This window comes from Rhamphochromis sp. 'chilingali' (genome assembly GCF_963969265.1).
Source record: "Rhamphochromis sp. 'chilingali' genome assembly, chromosome: 6".
NCBI lineage: Eukaryota > Metazoa > Chordata > Actinopteri > Cichliformes > Cichlidae > Rhamphochromis > Rhamphochromis sp. 'chilingali'.
The window spans coordinates 34,805,116-34,822,428 of NC_137933.1; the positions used below are offsets into that span (position 1 = coordinate 34,805,116).

Sequence of the window (17,313 nt, forward strand, 5' to 3'; positions counted from 1 at the left end):
GTTATTTACCTTCAATTCTGTGGTCTTTTCAGTCTTTTGCTCACAGAGCAGATTCTGAGACCTCACAACCGCAGCCAACTGATCCGCGATGTAATCCAGCTTCCGCCCAGAGGTGTTGTTCCGAGTGGATTCTTCCCTGATGTAACCCAATATACGCTCAGAGGTGTTATTCTGAGCCTTCACTGCAGCCGTTAGCGCCTCCAAGCTCTTAACCATGCTGCATTCAGTGAGCCCTTTCTGAGAAGCTGCACCTCGTCCCATCGTTTCAATCCCAGCGGGCAGCCTTGGGGGGGTTTGAACAGCCGGTTCCGCTTTCTTAATTCTCCAATAAGCCAGGGCCAAGCCAGCTCCGATCAGCAAGAACCTTGTTATCATGGTTCCGAATAGGTAGATATCTTCAGCGTCCTCGATCGACAATCCCGCCAGGCACACAATCCTCCATGTCTGCCACCTGTCCATCGTGTATCCGGCAGGGAAAGTCCCTCCAGGGCACTCGGGCTCTCCCGAGCCCAGACTTCTCGTTGAGAAAAGGGTGTCAATAGCATTCAGAGACCAGTTGATCAAATCCATAATTCTGTTTAGGTTTTAGAAACAGACTGTGAGAGAGTGTTCCAGGGAAGTGAAAAAAGCACGAGACAAGATAAGGACATAAGAAGCTAAGCAGGGAAGATAAGGGAGAGGAGAGGAGAAAAGTGCGACCGCCTTCGCTGAGAGCCAAATGAGATTCACTTTAGTTCACTTTATTACTTTATTACTATAAAGAAAAACTTCACAATTATAATTTACAACTGAGGAGTGCAAGGAGGTCCTACTTCTCTCACATCATCACCAAAAACAGTCATAATGCTCGGGTCTTATTTGCTACAGTTGAAAGGCTAACAAACCCTCCTGTGTCAGTGGCAGCTGAACTTCATTCGACCATGGCCTGCAATGACTTTGCCAAATTCTTCACAGACAAAATCCAAAAGATTAGACAAGCAATTGGTACATCAACAACAGATTCAGGATATGTACTGTGTCCACCGAAAAACTGTTTAAACACCATGAAACAGTTTTACCCTATTAACAGCAAAGACCTGGAGGACATCTTAGGTCAACTGAACTCCTCCTCTTGCAGTTTAGATGTCCTGCCAACAGGTTTTTTCAAAAAAGGTCTCAAAGACCTTGGAGTCAGACCTGTTACAGATCATCAACCTTTCTTTAATGTCAGGTGTGTTTCTAGAAGCACTAAAAACTGCTGTATTCAAACATATACTGAAAAAGTACAATCTTGACAAGACACAAATGAACAACTACAGGCCGATCTCAAATATCCCATTTTTAAGTAAGATAATTGAAAAAGCAGTTTCTCTACAGCTCAATTACTTCTTAACACAGAATAACTGCTATGATACCTTCCAGTCAGGTTTTAGACATAACCACAGCACTGAAACTGCTCTGACCAAAGTGTTTAATGACATATGTCTGAATACAGACAGTGGAAAAATGTCAGTCTTAGCTTTACTGGATCTCAGTGCAGCATGCGATACAGCTGACCACAACATATTACTCAAACGACTGGAGAACTGAGCAGGTCTTTCAGGAACTGTACTAAACTGGTTCAAAACATACTTAGAAAACAGGAAATACTTTGAATCAATAGGCAACTTCACATCTGAGCAGACAAGTATCACATGTGGAGTTCCACAAGGTTCCATCTTGGGACCCCTTCTGTTTAACATTTACATGCTCCCACTAGCACAGATTATAAAGAACAACAAAATAAACTATCATAGCTATGCAGATGACACACAAATCATCTGAGATCGAGGCCCTTTACAGGCATTGAGGAAATTAATGACTGGTTGCGCCACAATTTTCTCCAGCTAAACAAAAACAAAACTGAAGTAATAGTCTTTGGAGCCAAAGAAAAATGATTACAGGTCACCAGAGAACTTCAATCTATACACCTAAAAACCACCAACAAGGCAAAAAATTTGGGTGTAGTGATGGATGTAGACCTAAACTTAGAAAAACACATTAGGACAATAACAAAGTCAGTTTCCATTTTAAATCATGCTTTTTATTTGTTTTTGTTTTTTAATGTCTCTATAAAGCACTTTGAATCACCTTGCTGTTGAATTGTGCTATATAAATAAACTTCCCTTGCCTTGCCTTAACTAATTGAAATTATCCTCAGTGAAAAGAGGAGGAGTGCCTATGAATAGGTCCTACATTTCATTGTAAATTTCAGCTAATTACTTACCTGCTAAAATGTTTGGGAGACTGGGGTAAAACAGAGACAGAAAGAAAAAAAGTAGATACATGTTGTAATACTTGGTGTTGCAGGTTTTCATGCAAATTACATGTAATGATCAGCCGCTAGTGTCATGCAAACAAACTACCTGTTACATGTTTGGAATATTTGGGAACAGTTTGTCAGAAGCAGCAAGGCCAGTTATATGTAACACTATGACAGAAGTAAGGAGTAAGTATGGCACACACTAATATACAACTAATATATGGCAGTGTGTTCATCAATTTGTGTTTCTAAAATCAGTTTAGGTGGGAACAAAAATGCAATTGTTAGCAGAATGTGATAAAAACCTGTGTGACAGGAAACGTTTCCAAACTAGTCTGACTAGTGTGCATGTTTTCATTTTTACACCTACACAAGTAGAACTGCAAAGTAGGGTTTGCAGTTAGTCCCTGTCATAAGCAACAGAAGAAAAAAAAAGACCCAAAAGCAGACCCTGGAGACAAGATAAAGCAGAAATGGATGCACTACACAGCAAACAGAGATAAGACACTAACACACTTAACTTGACACAGAAGAACACAAGGGTAAATAACACAAGTCTATACAAAATAAACCCTAAGTAAAATAGTAATGGGAATAAACAGGAACAGAAAAAAAAACTAAGACAAGGATGCGATGCAAAAACATACTAAGAAGCAAACAGAAGATCTGATAACAAATAAGAATATAATACCCCAAAAATGCAAAAGTCTGGATTTTGGGTTTTTGACCATGACAGTGCTTGTATTAATCCACTGTACCTGTCACAATGATAGATATCAAGAGCAAACTCGATTGCTGCCAGCTCACTCCACTGTTTTAACATGTCTTTTGGCACATATCTGACTACATATGATTTTAATGTTAGGAAAGCCACATCAGCATATTTCTTTTTTTGATCTCCTAATGTATTCTAACTTTTTCATTAAGTAGGAGTAAGCTGTTGAGGAACAGTTCCTGTATTTTACTATAAAGTTCAGCTAATTAGAAATGTCCCTGCTAAAATGTTTGGATGACAAAACAGCAGAGATTTAACACACAAAAAAACATGCAAAATACTTGGGGTTGAAGCTTTATGTGCAAAATGCACATCTACATTTTCTCAACTTAACTATTTACAATAGTGATTTAAAAAAAAGTCAGCTACTAGACCTATGCAAATAAACTACCTGTTATGTATTTAGAATGTTCTGGAACTTTTGTCAAAAGCAGCAAGCTCAGTTATGTCTCTGTAGTATAACAGAAGGAAATACTTTCCACACTGTATTTGAATAGAAACTAAAGAGACGTTTATCAGCAACACACACACACTTTTCAGTGTGTGTGTGTGTGTGTGTGTGTGTGTGTGTGTGTGTGTGTGTGTGTGTGTGTGTGTGTGTGTGTGTGTGTGTGGAAATACTTTCCACACTGTATTTGAATAGAAACTAAGGAGACGTTTATCAGCAAAGTGTGTGTGTGTGTGTGTGTGTGTGTGTGTGTGTGTGTGTGTGTGTGTGTGTGTGTGTGTGTGTGTGTGTGTGTTTGTTAACTAAATAATGTGGCAGGGAACAAAAAGTAGACATATGTTCATTATTTGGGTGTTGTTTTTTGTATTGATTAAAAATGCCTTTTTTTTTTTGCTTATTTGCTTTGTGAAATCTGCCAGTTTTATTGGGTGAAGGAATGCTTACTTAAAGCACAGCCTGTCTCAGTCAACTATACGAGGCTGCAGATGTTCACTCTGAGAGCTGTTACACCTCTGCCATTGTGGGCATAGGTTCAGAAAGCATTACTTATTCCCTTTCCGTGACCAAACCTTTCCAACTGCATCAAGAACTCAAACCCACACCTACTTGATCACAAACTTGATTTTGTTACCTGCCTGTTTGTTTCATATTCTCTATGATACTGCTCATGTTTGAACCTCTGACCCAATGAAAACAGGCTGCAGGCTTAGTATTGCCTTCCTGGTGATGTGTCTTAACTTACCACATGTTGGTAGATGCACATCTGTGGCCGTCAAATTCACATTCAGTATATTATGTTATACTTTATGCTTACTGCATACTGTATACTGGCCGTTTATTGATTTAGCAGAATTCTGATAAAACAGAAAGAAGAAGAAGAAGAAGAAGACTATATTAAGTCCAAAGAGCTTTGAACAGGATTGCTTTATGGTCAGAGGAGGATATTTACACTAAAGCCTTCCACGAAAAGCATGATTTAATTCAAAAAGGGAAATCACAATACCCTGGAACAGTGCGGTCATATACTAATTTTGACAAAATGAAAGCATGCGCACTAGTCAGACTGGTTTGGAGACTTTCTGTCAAACTGCCTTTTATTAGATTCTGTCATCATGAGTCCCTGTAAAGATAACAATTTTTTCCCAGCGTAAACTAATGTTAGTAACACACATTAATGAACATGCTGCCATATATTAGTGGGCATGACTTGATGATAATTTAAAATGAGTTCTTTGCTAAGAACTGAACAATGTTCATTCCTTGAGATGGAGGCGGGGTGGTTATGTGTGAATGATGATAGGTCAGTGTTAAGTGACCTATGAATCCTTGTTCCAACCATTACAGGACTGAAAATGAGTGAAAAAACAGTTAATGTTGACCTAGACCTAGAGAAAGCCTGGAAAAGTATTGCTGAAGACCACTTTAAAAATTACCAGGACCACTGGCTTCTTATGAACAAAAAACAAAATATAAAGAAATAAGAGATGGTTCTGCATTCTTGCACAATACTGTAGTTTGAAAAGATTTCTTCATTGGATTAGATTAAAATGAAGGAAAAAAGGAATGTTTGCTGAAATAGTTTTAGCGATCTGAAAAAAAGAAAAAAAAAAGAAAAGATCAACTGCTCAAATTCACTCTAGATTTGGATCAATCTATTTTGCAAGCTATCAAAACAATCTGAAACTATACATCAACGTTTTTGCAGTGAAAGCACCACCTCTTGGTGACACACTGTAACTGAATAAAATGGTGGATTCATAGTGAAAGAAACTCATGATTTCCTTCCATCACAAGGTACAGTGAGTTTACTTGATGAGCATTTCACCAAGTGTACGACTTGTGTATGTTTATTGAGAAACCTGACTTCAGACACAAGTCAAAACTCTGTGTCTCTGCAGTACAATGTATACTTAAACTTAATATATAACAAATAACAATAACAAATATATACAGCCTGATTCGAGTTTAACTATTTTACAGGAAATATTAAATGGTAATACAGAATGACTTTGAATGTGATTTCTTGGCCAACCTTGTTCCCTGGAGTGTCATTTGTAGCACCTGCTATAATTCCAGGCTTAAATAGCCTATGTGCAGTCACCTCAGATCCGATTAGGAACTGATTAATAGGAGTAGAATGGGAATGTAAATTTTTAATGACCCCATAAATTAATCTTTATTTGTATGAAACAGCGAAGACAAGGGTTAACTTTAGTTTTTTAAAAGACATCCACACTGAGCTTATAGTCAGACACTATTGCTTGAATGCTTAATCTTAAATATTAATAGGAGCCCCTCTTTAAAATTTAATGCAAAGCAGTTATGTTGAGGCAATAATACTCCACTACTTAATGTGCTACCCAGCAAGTGTATATAAAAAAAGACAACAGTTTAATTTTACTAAATAAGTTCATTAAGAAACAACATGGCTGAAAGCTAATGACTCATACCCAAATTTAATCCAATTTATCTGTTAGCCATAATACTTCAGAATTAGAGCACTCCAACTGTACACCCATACAAAACGTGAGCTTAAAGTCTTTTTCATTTTAAAATTGTTGGAAGAAATCACATATAAAAACAACGTGGCCACAAATCCTGCAAATAATCCTGCCTACAGCTGGTTGATTCTGCCTACATTTGTCGTATGGCAAAAAGCTATTTGAATTTAGCATTGCATATTTCCTCAGATTCTAAGGCCAGTTTTTAAGTACTTTTACTTTGTCAGGACTCCAAGTCATAATTATTTACATGCCAATTATACAAGAGAGCAAAACATGCAGTTTTTGTTGAGCTAAAGAACTCCTTTAAACCACTTCATAAAGTCACTCACTTGCCATAACTTTTCATTAAGTCAAAGAGGGAGCTGACAGACAATCATGTGCAGCTACAGTGTAATGAACTCTGTGTCTCTCCTTTTTATTAAAGTTTTCCTAAGGAGCTCTTTTGCAGGTATTAAGGAGGTGAATTCTTTTAGTTTTTAACCTTTCAAGACTGACGTAATTCTTAATGTCTTGTGTATTTTGCTCAAAGTAAATACATTGCTTCTTTGAAGGCATGTAGCATATGCAGCTGAATAAAAGATGTGATTTAAAGCACAGCAGCCCTGTGGCAATAACTAGTGTGATTTGATGCTGCACATCAATGATGTGTATAATATTAGCATTGGTAAGTGCCAATATAGTCTTCGAGAAAATCTTCCAGGCCACTATCAAGCAGTTTTCACTGGTATTTTTCTATTTTGCATTTATAATACTGTTGCTATTACTAGAGGCCCTCCTTTTTGAATTTTTATGCAGAAGCAACAAGTTAATACAGTTGGGAGCATATTTTGCACACATAAAAAATGCACTTTATATAACTGACATTTTCTAGCTAAGTAAGAGATGATACTGGTTAAATAAAAGGTATCATCAGCTGATCCAGAAAATGACTCATTTCTAAAGCTAGTCAGTCTGTTTTAAACCCTATTTAAGATAATATTAGGGGAATATTCCAGACCATGTCCACAAACTGGGTGGATATTTTTTTATATAATGCTAGTTAGCTGTCTCAACCTATGGTTGCTGGAATAGGCTCCAACACCCCCTTGACCCTGATGGGGATAAGTGGAAGAGAATGAATGAATAGCTAGCTAATAAAATAGCTAGTTTAATTTCAGTTTCATCTAAAAAAAATTTTAAGATGCTTAGTATTTGGCCCTAGCTAAAATTTTACCATTGTTTGAAATTGTCGTAATAAAAAGCCAGATAAAAGATGAGCATTTATACCCATATGCATTTGTACCTAAAAAATCTGCCTTTAGTCTTCCACAGTCTTCCAAGAATAGGACACTAAAGGCTTTCTGGTCAAAATACAACCTTAAACAATTTTTTAAAAAAAACACACGACTTATGTTGTGAAATTTTAATATAAGCAAATATCTTTTCCTAATATATGACATCACAATGTTGAAATTGTTTAGCTGCAATGATGGTTGGGGCAGTATAATATTATATGATAATATTTATATTATAATTAAGTAACATCACCAACAAAACAATATCAGATAGTCTTTGTGGCAAATTGTCTGGCCTCCAGTATCTCTTTCAATTATCTTGAATGTTAGTGTCAGTCATGTATGAGACTTGCTCATTGAACCATATGATGACGACAGTGATGATTCTGACTGTATGGAACTTTTCAGGACAGAGTTTCAGGACTGAGGCTGTTGTGCTTTAGAATAAACAGTAAGTGAAGCTGGTAATGGATGTTAAATTTTACCCTTTAGCAGTTTTACATACCATCCACAGCGAATACTGCTGATTTCAGTGCTAGAACACTTTTCTGCCTAGTTTTGATTCAGCTGCTACACACTGAGAATTGTGACTACTTGTGGCTACATGGGATTATGGAAGATCAAAGTGTCTGGTTTGAGTAAGGTGGCCAGCTGGAAACATCACAGAGACTTTCTGTACTTGCTTGAAACCTCTGCCCTGGTCAATATATACTCATCCCACGCCACAACCACACCCCAACCCAAAAAATCCTTTAATCTTCAGTCACGAATTTTACAGCCTTCCTCTGAGCAGATGATTGGAAATGGACACTGATGTGATTTCACTGGCAAGGAAATCAGGTAAGTGCATTCATTAGTCATATGAGGCATCCTGCAGGGTCAAAGAGGGCAGAGAGTGTGGGTAATTAAATGTGGTAAATGAAAGTCTAATTGAATGAGCGACCCTTTGCCTGTGGTTCTTGTTTAATCATATGGAGAGAAAAAATAACAAAAATGGGATTCATTTTCTTTTATGAGGGTGGATGTAATTATGGCAGTGCAGGAATTAATCACTTAACAATAAACATTAAATAACAATCAAGGTAGATGTGTTTGTATTGACTCAATTAAAGCAGGAATTCAAGGACTGAATAATAAACAGTTCAATGTAAATGAAACTCTAAAACACCAGATAATATCTGACAATAGAAGGATTTACCTCTAACAAATAATATTAAAATGCATTGTGTCAACAGTGAATTTGTAGCAAATGCACCCTAAAAATGATGGCCTTGTCCATTCATTAAAGTAATATAACACTGCCATGCTGTATTGACTAATTTGGTAATAATTCTTGAGAGGATGTAGGGAACTTTTTCCTTTTCCTTTTTGATGATTGATATTCTGCTAAATCTCAACAAAACTAAATCTCACTTAACACAGCCACCATATGGTCTATTGTAGGATCATCGTGTGATGAACAATGTACATAATTAATCACTAAGCTACTAAGAAATGTGGTCTAAATAGAAAATATAAAGTGAACTGCACTTATATACTGTACCTTATAAAAAGCCATCTGATCACAAACAATCAATCCGTATACATTATTTAAAAATTACACCGGATTTTTACGTAATTCAAAGGAATATCTTTCAGACAACTTAACAAAGTCTGGTTACATTGAAATGATTGCTATTGTTGCCCTATGAATACAATATTTCAAAAAGAGCTGTGTGAAGTAGGTGCTGATTAAAGGGATTTGAATTGTATTTAAGACATTGTGAATAGTGAAAGAATGTTATGGGAGGCTGATGAAATGATTTAATGCATTTAATCAGCACACTATTGATAATTTACAAAGTCTTTCCTTGCATGGACCTGCAGCTTATTTTTATATACTTTTTATAAGCAATTCCAAAACTTTTCACAATCTAAATTATATAGAAGTTCTTTAACTTTTAATCACTGATTTCAATTCTTTTTAATCGAACTACGTAACAAATGAAGGCTTGAATGCGTTGTCAAGTCTTAAATGAAGTTCTTGGAGAGTAAGATTTGTGGAATTAACTCAAGCTGCAAAACTCTGGCCTGAGCTGCAACCTGGTTCCAGAAGGGTTAACATCTTAGGTGCCCTGTGGTGTGGTGAGGTGCTGGCAGCAAGTATGGCCATGTCCTTCCATGGACTTCCAGGCACCATGCTGTCTTTGACCTCAAAGAGCAACTGCCTCGATATCAGCCACTGAAACAGTAACCTTGTCAGCCCAGGACAAGAAGCTGCTTCTAACCCCTGGGGTTCTATGAGTTAATCCACGTCCTCCAAACTTTTACAGAAAACCCCAGATGAAACTGCTTCTCCTCAACTGTTTTTTTCTGCTCCAAGATAAACGAGCACTGTCACTTCTCTGCACATAGTGTGGTAGCAACAAGGGCAGTGACTCTCAGAGAAATACTGAGATCATAAGCCAACCCCTGAGCATCCCTGCCCCCAAATAATATTCTGTTTTCAATTCATCAGCCTGTCTTCTTTATGGATTTGATTTCCAGGTGACAGGTATTTGTGCACTTATAACGTGGAACATAACGGCCTTCACCGATACTCCCTAATCAAGATTTAGAACCTTTTTTCATGTTCTTCACTAAAATGCTTGAGCAATTACTATATTGTATTTAAGACATCCAGAAAGACAAGAAATCAGTGATTTACCAGTAGTCACAGGACTGCATGGTGTAATTAGATCTCTGCTGCTTTTATTGTGGTTTCAATCATTGCCCAAGGATAAACCATTTATAGACCTAACCCTTTTCAAAATGATACCTTAAATTTAATGACACTTGTAAAAAAAAGATCGCACTGGATTCAGTGGAAAATCCCTGATTGCAGATGCACTGTTAAGTGTCCCCATCAACAACTATTGATTAAGGTATTTTATCTATAACTGCAGAGGAGTCACAGGCCTGATGATCCCCTCCGCTTACACTGAGTGCTACAGTACAAACAGCAGTGAGATAGTGGCCATAGGAGGATAGGATCATTCTGCTGATTGGATTTACAATGACAAACATGTTTCTCATTTGATTTTCTCTGGGCTGCTTGCCATCCGTTGCTTGATAGACGTGCTCTGTATCTGTGTACGTGCTTCTGTTATTGTTCAGAGATATTCGAGTTGGCATAAATGTTCTCTCTCACACACACACACACACTTTTCTCACTCTCTGTTTCATCTGTCCCTCACTTTCCCTCCTGCATCTCACATAACAAGATGAACATTTTCACTTTCTCTCCTTACTCAGAATCCTCTCCATGCCACCTCCCCCTAATCCTTTCATGGAAGTGACTCACATTACAGCATTCTTTAGTTTAATGCACTTTAATAGCATTAATATCTGCTTTTGCCTCTTCAGCTGCAATAAACACCCCTTACATCTTAAGAAAGCAGCTTAAGAGCAATTGACATGGCTAGTGTACCAAAACAGAAACGTACCTCGGGTGAAAAGCAGAATAACTCATTGTTAAAGAGTAATCTGCTTTTTTTAAATGCATTGGCACTGGCTCCGCACAGCGTGGCACATAGTGTACTGTAAACAGACACTGAGGGAGCTTAGACAGCCTGCTCCCTGTAGTCCTTCCTACTCACTCTCACAGTGTGGAGGAGGCCTGCAGATACGGGAAGAACAAGCGTCCCTGCCACCTTCTGTGCCACCCATGTTGCTGCTGCAGTGACAGCCAAGGTCAGCTCAGGAATGACAGAGGCCTCCTGCACGGAGATAAGACTCTCACAAACATCTGAACCACAGTGCCACTCTTCGAAGGAAAGCGAATCCTGCACTTGAATTATTCATATGGGTCTCCCTCACCCTAAATAACAGCCGGCAAGCATTGTTTGACATCCCGAATGAATAATTAAGGGCTGACCTTTTGTTCCCATTAGAGGTGATAGGTTGATAGTACCATACTTTGCGGGTAAGGCTGTTAGATGATGTGAAAGTGCTGTGTGCAAGAACTATGAATTCTTTGTATGAAAATGAGTCAATAAGCATAAGCAGTGATGCTAAGAAAGTGACACATCACATCTCTGTGGAATGCACTGATGTACAAAGACATAGATACAATCTCTGCTGATTGTTTCTATAAAGCATAGCCTGAAGTCAGTCTTTGCCATTGCTTTCATGTTCTCATAAGAATTGTGCCATAGTTTGTCCCTAACATATCAAAAGAATTTTCATGATGCCATCCTAGACCTTATAATCAGCTCTACGAATCAGAAATTACACATTAACAGAAAATCAATCCCAGTTTGGCTTGCTTGCAGTGACTGATGGTCTATTTCCCAATTTTGTATCTCAAAGAGGTCATGAATCATAAATCCTGACCACAACCCAGTCTATAAAGTAGAGTCAAAATGTTTGAAGTGGAATGCTTGAAGAAAAGCTAACATAGCATGGCTAATACTCTTTGGAAGCATCTGAATTGTCATTTAATGCAAAGAGTTGGTAAAGTGAATGAGAATGTCACTTTTGTGACATTCTCATTCATCTTGCTTTTATATTTTATTTTGTTTGATTAAACATGTGTCAGGATTTATTTTGATGAAAAAAAAAGGTTTTGACAACTTGATATAAATTTTATTGGGAAGAGCATGAGATATATGGGGTGGCTCAGCTGGTAGAGCAGGTCACTTACTAATTGAAGGGCTGGTTGTTCAAGCTCCCTGTGCTCCACTCCGAATGACAAATATTTCTGGCCAAGATACTAACCCCAAGTTGCCCATATGAATGTGTGCGAATGTTAGAGAGAAAGAGCATACAAAAAAAGGTGCTTGTGTGAATGAGGCAAGTTGTGTAAAGCGCTTTGAGTGCTCAGATAGAGTAGAAAAGCGCTATGAACCATTTGCCATCTGAGTCTCATCTGCTCCACTCTGTGTCTGTGAGGAGGGGCACACACAGTGACACAAACACACACACAGCAGAATAAGTGAGGAGAGGAACAAAATTTCCCACTTAGATCAAATAAAGAGTGAAAAATAAATTAGGTGTATCATACATACAGCTATCTTTTTCATAAAGAGTTTGTGGCCTCAATAACTATTTAATAATTTTCAGTTTTGTAAATTTGTATATCCAATTTTTCCCAACTATATTTAATTCAAATCTGAAATTGTCTTAAAAGTAAGAGAGTAATGTCCATCTCAGGACTAAAACTTATCTTTTCAACGCTGGTATCACAATCATGGAACAGGGATAAAAGCTATATGATATGCAGGCTGTAATCAGTTGAGCCATATTATCCAATGCCTGCCACTAAATCTTTTTCTTCTTGTTGACTGAGCATTTATACACTGTGTTGTCCTTCCTTCAGCCCAAAGATGAAATAATTGGGAGAATTTAACACATCCCATCCATTATTTTAAGAAAGCATTTAGAGCACACTAATGAGCCACACTGCTGCACTGGATGGCACCTCCGTCTGGTAAGGAAGGGACAGACTTATGAAACTGGCTGTTATGCTATATTTGTATTATTTTCATGTTTGGCAATACATCTTCAACAATAATGTCAGTGAGTGAACACAATGTGCAAACATATTGATTAAATCCTTCTTCAGGGTGTGATACAGACTCACAGCGTGCCTGGGTATTGAGAGGGGAGACAAATTATTGGTTTTGACATTTTCATGTTTTTATTTTTATTTATTTGTTTTTTTGCAAAAGTGAGAAATATGGAATAAAGGAAGAATAATAGAAGATTGAGCAAAGCCCCTTTATTTGTTTCTTATATAGAACTTTTTGCACACAATGCTTCTTTTACTGAACTGGGCTGAAGGAACGGATTTCGGTTCCTTCACAGTGTAAAGAAGAAAACCAGAGCTGCAGTAGAGCCGCAGTGACACACTCAAGGAGAGAGCGACTCAGAGGCGAGCACAGATTCCTAGTTTAAGAAGTGAGAGAGAGACTGGGTGCTGTAGACAGACCATATTTATAGCCAGGGATAGGAATAATTCATTGTGATCAAAGTGCAGATCATGCTCCATTCCATCACGGAGCAGATGTGGCAGAATAAAAAGAGCATGCTTTCTCTCCATCTGCTCTCTAGCGGCTTCCCAAATGGAAACAGTGAGGCAAAGTTATCTCTGTGAAGCCGTTGTGTGTTTGTCGTCATGTGCTCTGTGCGCATTCTCAGGTGGCTTTTACTTCAGAAGGAGAATGTGTTACATCAAAGATGTAAAATGTGCTGAAAAAAGGATTTAAAAAAAAAAGCCTGACACATGCAACAGATCTTCTCCATCATAGTGGGGCGTGAATATCAGATTATGACCTTTGAGAAAGAGGTCATCTGCCTGGAGCCTTTTGCCATAAAGCATATACTCAGAGAACACTGAAAGTCACATTGCTGCTGAACGAGTGTGCGAAAAATGGTAAAACGCAGAGTCAGAGGTTAGAGCTGGCTGAATGAAATGCTGAGATACTTTTTTCCAATTGAGGTAAAATTCCATTTTACTTGTTTTTCCACGCAGCCTTCATACACCTCTTAGTATCATCAGTGAATACTAGCATCAGTATTAACCCTCTCAGGCTCAAATTAAACTTTTTGTTGCTAATTCACAACCAAGACCTGCAGTGGTACTTCTGAGTAAAAAAAAATCATAAAATATGTATGTGGGGTAATCAGGTTGTTAGTTTTTAACTGTTGCAAATCGGCAATGCCTGCCTCGAGAGGGTTAAGACCACCCATGTACAACACTCTCCTCGCAAATACAAAAGCAAGCATCCAATCAAACCAGTGTTTCTCTCACCCTTCATACTCTCATTTTCCAAGGGACACACGTGTTCCTTTTTCTTCCTCTTATTTTGTTTTTGTCTTTTTTTTTACTGAGTAATGCTTTCTCTGCAATCATACACAAGCACAAAGATACACACATGCCTGCTTCTTCCAGTTTCATTTTCTCTCCCTCCCACACACCGACACATACACACAAGTGCCTGTTTCTTTTTTCTTTCATTTTCTGTCTCCAACCCTTTCTGCTTCTGTCCCTTCAACACTCTCACTCACACACAGACACACACACACAGCTAGAGAAATACACAGTTGCATACATACACTAGCACCAGCACACAGACATGCAAGCTCCTTCATCTTCTCTTTCATTTCTTCTTCCACCCACACTTTTCCTATCACTACTTCCATGCATGCGAGCACACACAGAGGCGCCTGTACCATTTGCTCTCAGTTTCTCTCTCTCGCTCTCTCTCACGCACCCTTTCTCTCCCAAACCACTCCTTCAATACACACACACCCTCACATACTGTATATCCCTCTTTCTTTCTATCGTTTACTGTTTCTCTCATCCCGTCTGCCTCCCACAATCACGTACACACACCACCGGCAGTCCAGCTTCCCGTACACCCAGCTGGGCTTGGACAGCACTCTTCCTCTGGCCTCTCTTGGCCATCTGGAGTGCAATGTCCCTGCTCTGCTGGTCCTCTGCCAGCCACTGAGCCTCCCAGGATGAACGCAGCACCTTCAAGCACAATTTGTACGCGTCAAAGCTCTGCTGTGTGTCCAGTGACCCAGCTGAGTGAAGTCATTGAGTCTTGCATTTCCCACCTCAAAAGAGACTCATTCTGCTTTGATGACACCTGCACTCCCAATCTCTCTCGATGGAAGACGGCACAGTAATTGATTAAAGCTGCTGAGCAACCTTACTGGCAATTACAACTCTGTTTATTATCTTGTGGAGGGTCTGAATCTTTGCATGAAGAATGAATAACAAATTCTGACACAGAGGTCAAGTACTTCATTCAGCCTTGCAGGTACAAATACACCTGCCTTCTGCTCAGATTGTAAAGACATGTTAGAGTTAGGGAGAGAGGATAACAGCTCTTCTAGTAAAAATATACAAATAATAACAAACTATCTATTAAAGAGCCACAGAACACAAAAAAGCTGTGTGTGTAAATTTTTAGCTAGCCATCCAGTTTTAAAAGCTTATCAGCCATAGCTTTAAGTTCTGAGTAGTCTCCTTCAACACCGCAAAAAGTCCTCTGACTTTGTAGGATATTGACTTAGCGTCTCAAATACAAGAACGTGCCTTTGAAATTAAGGCGTGCCTTTTGAAATTAATCACAACTTAGGTTTTTCCACCTCAAAGAGGCTTTGTTCTGCTTTGATGACACCCACGCTCCTTCTCAGTCCAACAAGGTACTTGATTAAAGCAAGTAAGTCACAGCTCTTGCAATTACAACACTCTACAAGCTCTTTCAGATGTTAAACTTTTAACTGACCACATGGTTTGAACATGCAGTCTCTTATACAATCAGTTTACAACATTTTATTGGTCTGATATGATATTGTTTATTCAGATTTCTTTGGACAGTGCACTGGAAACATCAAGCATTTGAAAGCCACCACAAACCTTAAAGTTATGTTAGGGATGATTATGTTAGAACAATCTCTTTTGTGCTATAAAAGTGACATAACCCAAAAATACAGCCCTGAAGCCAGTTAGCGAGCAGCGGCTATTTTTATGGTCTAGTGAACACACCAATCTTAATGTGACACTTGAACAACAGCACACAATCTTTTTTCACTTGTTTCTATTTCCTGGTTATAGTCCAGCCACATTTTAACGTGATATAACAAAGGTAATCTACTCATAATAGTGGTATGAATTTCTAAACCTCAACACAACTTTTAAAGTTTTCCCTTACAAACACTGAATGTGAATTGAGTTTTGAGGCACATAGTCATGGTATGAAACAAACAAACAAACAACAACTACAACTACTGTACAGGTACCAGCAGCAAAATGAAAGACCAGCACAAACTCCTGCTGTTCCAACAGAAAGCGCCATTACTAAGTACAATGTTTCCCATGCTGCAGTGGTAAAGTATATGCTGTGTTTTCTCACTCTAATAATACATGTTTCAAAGAAGGAGTGATGTGTGAAAATGTCTGACAGCACAGAAAACTAAGTGCACAAGCAGTTATAAAGCTATGTTTTCATCATTTTTAAACACTTTCTGAAGTAAGTAAACTCTCTAGTGCACTTGAACCTAAGGGTAAATTAACGCAATATAGAAAACGAAGTCCCTCGAGCTTTTAAAACAACAATAAGGGGGAAAGAATTTAAATCAGATTAAATTTAGAAAGTGTCTAATACTGACAAGCATAAAGGACAGACAAACTGCAATACGTTTCCACAGCTGGAGAATGTAAGCTAAACAATCTAAAGACGCATTGATTATGAAACTTTGTTGCTATGGTAAAATCGGACCAAACTTTAAAATAAAACGTACGCATCAGAAACTCGGGGCAACAGATAAAGACGCGATTAAAAAAACGGACGCTGGTTCATGTGTGGCCGTGATACAGACATAAATGAAAACAGCGTATCTTCATTACATTGTAAGGCACTGTACATCACTGCACTTACCTTGCCACGGCTCCTCAATACAATGAAGCTCAGAAGCAGGTGACGAAGTGAGAGGTTCCTCCTCTTGTTCACTAGTTGATCAGCCAAGTCTCTGTTTCAGCACCACGGAAAGCGCGTCCGCCTCTTTGGGGAAATGATGCAAGTTTACGGTTAATGCCGTGAAAGCATTGAATGTGCACACTGAACACGTCTCCTTCAAGTTTGATGCCACCTCGTCGACTCTTTTGCTGGAGCAAACATCACTCTCCTTGCCTGACGCTTTTAGGATGAGTATGGCCAATCATAACGCATCTCACTCTTCACTCTCACATCTTTGCGCATCCCCAAAGAGTCTCCAAGGACCGGTTCTCTGTCTGCCTCTGGGCGGGCACAGCTGCGGTAACGGTGATTTTAAGAGGGGCTTCTCCTGCTAGTGCAGCACATCTTCATTTGCGGTCTTCTCTTTGTCTTCACGGCGATGATACTGATAAAGATGGGGCTGCAAATTTTCACGCGCGCATCGTCTGGTAACGGGAGCGGAGCGGAGGGAGCCGGGAGCAGGAGGAGTGTCTCTGACGATCCGAGTTCATTAAAGACTCTTCTAATATGGATGAGCTACGCGTCTCATCGTTATTATTA

The 17,313-nt window shown here is 38.7% G+C and overlaps 1 protein-coding gene across 1 annotated transcript in view; it reads right to left on the reverse strand.

Annotated features, from left to right (window-relative positions):
• chst8 (carbohydrate (N-acetylgalactosamine 4-0) sulfotransferase 8) overlaps positions 1-16,938 on the reverse strand; it is a 177,843-nt gene extending 160,905 nt beyond the window's left edge. The window contains exon 1 of the mRNA XM_080885635.1: positions 16,696-16,938. The gene's annotated coding sequence lies outside the window, so the exon portion shown is untranslated. The remainder of the gene's footprint in view (positions 1-16,695) is intronic.
• Between the last annotated feature and the right edge of the window lie 375 nt (positions 16,939-17,313).